Genomic DNA, 7375 nt, shown 5'->3' on the forward strand with positions numbered 1-7375 from the left:
ATTAGCACAAGTTTAACAACCAAATGCACTAATAATGAATTGAAAGTTGACAAGTCAACCTTTGCGGATGGACTTCCCGTAAACGGCAACACATTTTGCTGCATTTTTAGTAACATTTGCTTCAAATGCGCTAGAAACGTAATTTTTTTTAATCTGCAAATTATGCTGCATATGATGGGTTTTGTGCCTATTCTATGATAATGCAGCAAACGATGCAGCCGCAGATCACATCCTTCCAGTAGGCCGTTGGGTCTAGACAGTGGTGTAGGCAGAGGGTGGTGGTGTTAGCAATGATGTAAGCAGAGGTAGCTCTTGAACTTTTAAATGGGTGGGGTCACCGTGTAAATGCCATGGCCAAACAGCACAGAGTGAACATGCAAGTGTGACCCTCTCTCTCAATCTGATACAGTTTCTAGCCTGTTAAATAATCTAGATAAAATTACATCATGTTGCCTTGTCTCACTTATGTAACGCTTACATAAGAGACTGTGTGTCATCCCAGAGTAGTCTGGACTAGTAATGGAGTGCGTCTTTTGTGAACCGTGGACTATGAAATTCCCGATAGCAGTGACCTCTGCCACAGAGAGGACACATTTCACTAATGAGTGTTTTGTGACTTTGACACCCAGAAAGAAAGGTCCTCCTGCCGCCTCGCGGACTTACACAGTGGCGGCTCCTCCGCCACAGCGGAAGAGCGTCGCCCCACTACTTTTAAGCAGTGCGAAGCGGAAACATAAAATTATAATACCTTTGTGTTATTATCATTTTACACTACTTCCTGCTGCTTTGCGGGCGGGTGGGTGGGTGAGCGGGGATGCTCTGCTCTTGGATCAGGGCGGGAGAGGAGTGGTTTTCCCATTTCTCTCGAACCGCCCAAAATAGTCATGCGCACTTTCCCCATTCTCCATGCAGGCTGCATTACAGCCTGCATGGAGAACATGCCCAGGCCCCAATTCCGTGGGTAAGGGTCGAACCAGTATGCTCAAAACCAATCACAACTCTGCCCTCCCATCCAGGGTGATCCTCCATGCTCGCATCACCACCCATGAGCCATGCAGGCCGCCACTGGACTTACAAAGAGTGAAGAAAGTCCTTCTGTCACAGAGAGGCATATTTCATTAGTGAGTGTCCCGTGAATTAATATCCCAGAGAAAAGAGACCTATCTGACCGTTCGCAAGCATCTAAAGACCTTTTTATTCCCTTAACTCCTCTCGAACTCGACGTTGCCTTACATTTAGCGCTGGGGTGCCCCCCGGGTAACCATGCGCTCTAGAAATGTATTTCATTCATTCAATCATGGAGAGGGTTTATTTCACTAGTGAACGTCCTGCGGACTCAAAGCCCAGAGAAGAGAGTCCTTTGGTTACAGAGAGGACAGTCAGGTCTCCAGGTTTGTGTCTCAGCAGTCTCAGTGTGCTGTTTATTGTCTTTTTCATTAGTCTCAGTTGTTTCCGCTGGGTTTTTGGACTCCATCCTAATTCTCTTGTGTCTTGGGGTGGCCTAAAGTTAGCTAATAAAGAAAATGTATTTGCTAAGTTGGCAGTAAAACATTCCCATTTGCCAGTAAGGTTGCCTGCAAGTCTCTCTTGGGCCTTTCATAGGGTTTTCACCGATTGGAGCACCTCTTCTGTGTTTACTAGTAAGGATTTGGTTCTCTTAAAATGAATTGTAAGGCTCAAGTGACGGCCCCCTGTGAACTGTTCCAAACCCAGTGCAGCTGCCTGCAGAAGTCTCTCCTGCTGCCGATGGTTGTTGTCCCCCTGTCCCCAAGGAAGGACATGGTGACATGGTGGAAGAATGAAAGCGAGACCAATGTATAACCATGGGTCGATTCAGAGTAATAGGAGGCTGCAGGTGGAGAATCCTTATGGAATCTGCTGTTTAGTACCCTGAAGTTGATATGCTCCAAACAGGGCCAGACTGGCCATAGCGTGCACCGGGCATTTCCCCGGTAGGCCGCTAGGGTGGGGTTCGGTTTGGGAACGAGGGTCGGCAATGTCGGACCCCGGTAACAAAATTGGCCAAAACCGCCCGTCGCAACCTGCTCACCTGCACTCCCCTTGACCCCAGGGGGGGCCAGCTGAGCAGTTTGCCAGGGCCGGTTTCTGTTCTCAGTCCGGCCCTGGCTCCAAGCCGTCTAGCAAGCGTCATGCTGTTTTACTCACCCTTTCGTGCAGGTTTCTATTTTGTCCAGGGATGTTCCAGAGAGTAGATTGTGCCAACACATTGTCCGCTGTCGAGGAACCCAAAAGGTGTAAGTTTAGGTGCCCTGAGATGATGAGGTTAGGGGTATTCTGTTTGCTAATGTGTGTCAGAAGATGGTCCACAAGATGCCTTGTATCTTGGATTTTGTGTTTTGGATGTACGTAGCATTGATGATTATCACCTCCTCAATCTTCCCTTCAAAAATGAAGGAGGTCTTGGCTGTACTAACAGTCGCTGAAGAGGAAGGAATTACATTTGCAGTAGTTGTACAAGTTGTTGACATAAGTTGCCTGCGCACCTGATTGATGGCCGTATTGTGATCACTTATGACGGCGTGTGGAAGCATATATAGCTCTATAATTGGATTGGTTCATCTATCCAGGATTCCTGCAGCAGAATTGTATCGAATGATTTGATATATGGTATTACCTTTGGATCAGTTGCTTTACTTCTCAGACCACTGATGGTCCACCAGCAGAGGAGGAGAGTTGGGTTGTTCTGTGCAGCAGGGAGCGAGCCATTCTGTTGCAGATTTTGTCATTGACTGCAGTGGGCCCACTGATAGTTCATTGGCTGCCGGAGGGCCCATTGATACTTCATTGGCTGCCGGAGGCCCCATTGATAGTTCATTGGCTGCCTGAGGGCCCATTGATAGTTCGTTGTCCTCAGACCTTGGTCCAAGGATCTCACTCTCCCCATCAGCTCCTCAGCAGCTCAGCGGTGCTCTGCGCTGCCTCTCACCCAGCCAGCCCTCCTGTGCAGGGTTTGAGCCTGCCAGGGTCTCCTCTCCCTGAGGGCCAATCACCGCGTGATCACTACTTTTTGCCCGGTGCTGTCCTCGTTCCCCGCCGGTCTCCTGCCTGGTACTGCCTTCTGTTGTCTGTTGCTGTTGTCTGTTATTTGGTTATTTTGGCTTGATTTGGCTCTGTTCCCCCTCATGTTTTTACCGCAGTTTCCCGCCGCTATCCCTGACCCCCCCCGTCTGTTTTCACATCCCAGTTGCTCGTACCTCCCCCTTTTCCCTTCAAATGATGACCGCTGCACGATCGAGCTGCTGGTGCGCTGATGGCGCACTTAAGGCAAGCCCGTCTGTGCCCATCCGTACCTGGACCACGCCCAGCGCCAGAACCCTTGGCCCCGCGAACGCCACAACGCCCATCTACGCTACGATGCAAGGACCCTCCAAGCACTCAACACCGGACGATCACACTCCTGCTTCCTGGCCGCCCCGAAGCGCACCCAACGACCCTTCTCCTGCCGGAAATGCAGCTTCACCTCATCCATTCCTCCAACCCACCCACCGTTAAAGAACGCAATCACCTCAGATGCATTCTTCGCACCACCCGCTCAGCTCGCAAACACGCAGTTGAAATCTGGGACCTTCTCGACTCAACCTCCCCAGACGTCCCCTTCCTGATAGAGACCTGGATGAACCGCTCCTCAGCACCCGACATCTCTATAGCCATCCCGGACGGCTACAAGATCACCCGCAGAGACCGCACCAACGGAACAGGAGGAGGCATAGCCAACCAAGCTCCTGAGACAGCTGCAACGCATCCAGAACTCATTGGCACTACTGATCCTCGACGTCCCCCGATGCAGCCACATCACACCCCACCTGAGAGACCAGCATCCCTCAATGACCGACTCAGCTTCTACACCCCCACCCGCAGCCTCTGCACTGCCAACCTCAGCCTGGCTACGGTTCCGTGCGTCCAGAAAACCACCGCTGGCGGCAGATCCTTCTCCTACCTCGCCGCCAAGACCTGGAACACTCTCCCTACCAGCCTACGACAGACCCGGGACCTGCTGGCCTTCAGAAGACTTCTCAAGACCTGGCTTTTCGATCAGTAGCAGCCTACAAATGAGATGATTGATTGATTGAAGCTGTCATGGATGCCGGTGATCTTGCGGTGAAAGAAGGTGGCCAGTGAGTTGCACAGGTCTTGTGATGGTGGAATGTCGTTGGCGATGGAGCTCGGGTTGAAGAGTTCCTTCATGATGTTGAAGAGCTCTTTGCTGTTGTGTGCGTTGTTGTCTAGGCGGTCCTTGAAGGCGGTCCTCTTGGCGGTCCTGATGAGTTGGTGGTGACTGCGGGTAGCGATCTTGTGGGCTGTGTAGCTGTCTAGTGTTGCTGAGCCAGTTCTTCTCCAGCTTCCGACAGGTGCGCTTGGAGGTCTGGAGGTCTTCGGTGAACCATGCAGCTTTCTTGTTGGTGTGATTGGTGGCGGAGGTCTTGAGTGGGGAGAGGGTGTCGGCGCAGTCGTTGATCCACTGTTTGAGGTTGATGGCGGCGGTGTCAGGTTCAGAGGGGTCGGCGGGTGGTCCCAGGGCGAGGGTGGTGGTCAGTTGGTCCTCGGTGACCTTGCCCAAGCAGCAGCGTGGCCTCTGTTGGGTGCGGTGGTTTGTGGTGGATTTCCTGAAGGTGAGGTGGGCGCATCTGTGGTCTGTCCAGTGGGGTTCAGTGGTGTGGTTGAAGGAGACGTGGGGACTTGCGTAGAAGATGGGGTCCAGTGTGCGTCCAGCGGCGTGGGTGGGTGTCGTCACGAGCTGTTTGAGTCCGAGGTTGGTGAGGTTGTCGATCAGGGCAGTGGAGTTGGCGTTGTTGTTGTTCTTGAGGTGGAAGTTCAAGTCCCCGAGGAAGATGTAGTCAGTGGAGGCGAGGGCGTGGGTGCTGATGAGGTCGGCAATGGAGTCGCTGAATTGTGGTCGGGGTCCGGGTGGTCTGTAGACGAGGGTTCCTCTGAGGGTGGTGTTGGGGTCGCTGTGGATCTGGAAGTGCATGTGCTCGGCGGTGGTGAGGGTGCCGTCGGTGTTGGTCAAGAGTCTGAGGGTATCCTTTAGGATGATGGCGATTCCCCCTCCCACTCCGTTGGTGCGGTCTCTGCAGGAGATCTCGTAACCTTCTGGGATGGTTATGGCGATGTTGATGTGGCGTTCAGCCAGGTTTCCGTCAGGAAGGCGATGTCGGGGTGGTTGAGTCTAGGAGGTCCCAGAGTTCGATGGCGTGATTGCGAGCAGAGCGGGTGTTGAGGAGGATGCATCGGAGGTGGTTGGGTTCTCTGGTTGATGGTTTGGTGGGCCGGATGCTGGTGAAGCTGCAGTTCCGGCAGGTGAAGGGCCCTTGGGCGCGCTTTGGGGTGGCCCGGTAGCATGAGTGATCTGGTCCGGGGTCGAGTGCGTGGAGGGTGCTGGAGTCGTAGTGTAGTCTGGTGTTGTGGTGGCTTTGGGGTCCAGGGGTTCTGGCGCTGGGCGCGGTCCAGGCGCGGACGGGCACGGACGGGCGCGCCTGTGGCGCGGCCGCTGCGCAGCCTCCATATGAGGGGCTATGAGAGGGAGGAGCAGCTGGGAGGCAGGAGCAGGGTGGCGAATGGGGCCCCAGGGGGCAGGGCCGCAGGGAGGCAGCGGTACAAAGGGAGGGAGCGGGTGGGGGCAGGCGCAGAGGGCACAGGGCACAGGGCACTGGCGACAGTGGAAAAAAGCACAATAAGGGGCAGAAACCAGTAACAGTGGTGAAAGGAAAGAAAACAGATGGTAAAAAAGGAAAGGAGAAACAGCAGTCCGAGGCTGAGGAGAAGAAGGATGGCAGCAATCAGGGGCAGCCAGGCGAGGACACAGCAGTACAGGGGGACCGTTTGGCGGCCAAGAGGGGCGACTAACCTGGTGACAGGGTCAACATCACAACGTCACAACTGCCTCGACAGCCACTGAGACCTCCGTCCCCACGGCCACCATTCGCACCGATCACCTTCTCTCCTGGGCCAACATAAGTGACAACGACACCATCAAAATCATGAACACCATCCACTCCGGATCCCTGTCAGACCGATGCCCACAACACATCTTCAACAAAGCCAGCACCACCATTGCACCCCTTCTTCGGAAAGCAATCAACATCTCCTTCAAAACAGCGACCTTGCCGGACAGCTGGAAGCGAACTGAGATCGACGCCTTACTCAAAAAAGCTAAGGCTGACCCTAAGGACCTCAAGAACTTCTGGCCCATCTCCCTGCTCCCATTCCCGGCGAAGGTCATCGAGAAGACCAGGCTTGCGCATGCCCATTAGGAGAGCGATGGTTGAGCAAAGGCTCAAACCTAGGTCTTCTAATGGGCAGGCAGGCGGTGAGTAACCCTGCTCTAAGTCAATCCTGGCACTGCTGGAGCAGCGCCAGGATTGGCTGAGAGGGGTTGCCACTTCCTGTAGGCGCCAATGGACCCGTGGCGGCGCGGTCCTGGTCAGGTAGGATGGATTTTAATTTTATTTTAAAACTCCCTCCCCCGGCCCCCACCCCCACGTGACACCCCCCTCCAATGACAAAACCCCCCGCGAAACCCCCGCGAGCCACGACTGCATACAGTGAATTAAACATTGCTGAATAAAATGTCACTGTGTAGGGTATTCCAGGAAAATTTACAAACATACAAACATGTGGAATAATGAGTGGATACTTATTTTACATAGATGGACTAACTACACTGAATTTGTGAAGGGAACAGATGGGATATGAAGTTTGTCAGATCGGTCTGTAAGGAAAGGGTGCTGGAGACATAGAGAGGACATACGAGCACCCAGATGAGAGAGCGATGAAAAGTCACTGAGAATCCGGGATCTGTGTAGTAAAGTAATCCCTCAGTTGAGCATGTAAAATCTTTTCACAAGATTCAGTTTCAGGTTAACTTGTGTTCACACCATAGATGGTGCCTGATACCTCCTTTAATTAAGAAACAGATCTGGCAAAAAAATATATGTGCATAATAAACATTTCGTATTTATTTGTACCTCTCACTAGGGTTCAAAACACTGGGCAGTCTAAAGAGTTGCAAATTGTGTGGGATTTTTTGTAACTTTGAGTATCTCCGGTGAAATAACTGCTGTTTTGAGAATAGTTTCCCTTGAGTTTAGGACTAGTCCACCTGAACACTCATCTATCCAGTTAAGAAAAGTGTGGCCGGGTGACACTGGGCGGCTGAACTATGGACATTTGAGGGGTGTAAGAACAGGAAGTTCTACTTTGCAACTTGTGGATTGACTGAGTGGTGAAACTGAATTAAGATCACATTGTACTAGTGTAGGACAGCTAATATTGGATGAGGAAGTGACCAAGCTTATTGGTTCTAATAGCCATGAGCTTAACACCTTACATAGATTGGTAAGGAAAGATAATATCC

Source organism: Lissotriton vulgaris, chromosome 2_1 (assembly GCF_964263255.1).
Source record: "Lissotriton vulgaris chromosome 2_1, aLisVul1.2, whole genome shotgun sequence".
Lineage (NCBI taxonomy): Eukaryota > Metazoa > Chordata > Amphibia > Caudata > Salamandridae > Lissotriton > Lissotriton vulgaris.